A 910-nucleotide genomic window follows, 5' to 3' on the forward strand; every position below is an offset into this window, starting at 1 on the left:
TTACTCTTGTATGTGATTTTCGTTTGCTTCGAGTCGTTCAGTCCATTACCCTTGTCTATGATTTTCGTTTGCTTCGAGTCGTTCAGATCCAATACTTACCTTTGTCTATGATTTTCGCTCTAGCCCAGTCGCCCTGCGCTCTGGAAATCACATTCCAACTCTATCACCGATAGTGCTCACACCTTGGAAACCACATTTCACCCGGGGAACCTTAGGGTGGATTTTGAGCCTTTCGGGATTGCGAAACCATCATTTAACACTCTAAACTTAATTTCCGCAATCCCAGACGCACTTTCCATATGGTCTCCAAAAATGCGTGTGAGCTGACCTGGTCCCTTATAATAGGCAATGAACACGATTTTGGCAAAATATTTTTTTCAAAATTTTTTGACTCACCGGGTAAAATCGAATTTACTTGGGAAAAATGTTCTAGCAGGGGCCCTCCCATACAAATTTTTTTCTTCTCAAAAATGATTTTCGTTTCACTTTTCATACTCAGGGGAGTCTAAAATTGATGTTTTGAGTCACCGTGAAAAAAAAATTTTTTTGACCCGAGCTTGTGTCGGCGACCCAAAAATCGACGCACTTGGGAAAAATGTTCTAGCAGGGGCCCTCCCATACAAAAATTTTTTCTTCTCAAAAATGATTTTCGTTTCACTTTTCATAGTCAGGGGAGTCTAAAATTGATGTTTTGAGTCACCGAGAAAAAAAAATTTTTTTGACCCGAGCTTGTGTCGGCGACCCAAAATCGACGCACTTGGGAAAAATGTTCTAGCAGGGGCCCTCCCATACAAAAATTTTTTCTTCTCAAAAATGATTTTCGTTTCACTTTTCATACTCAGGGGAGTCTAAAATTGATGTTTTGAGTCACCGAGAAAAAAAAATTTTTTTGACCCGAGCTTGTGTCGGC

The sequence above is a fragment of the Anopheles moucheti genome, assembly GCF_943734755.1.
Source record: "Anopheles moucheti chromosome X unlocalized genomic scaffold, idAnoMoucSN_F20_07 X_unloc_33, whole genome shotgun sequence".
Lineage (NCBI taxonomy): Eukaryota > Metazoa > Arthropoda > Insecta > Diptera > Culicidae > Anopheles > Anopheles moucheti.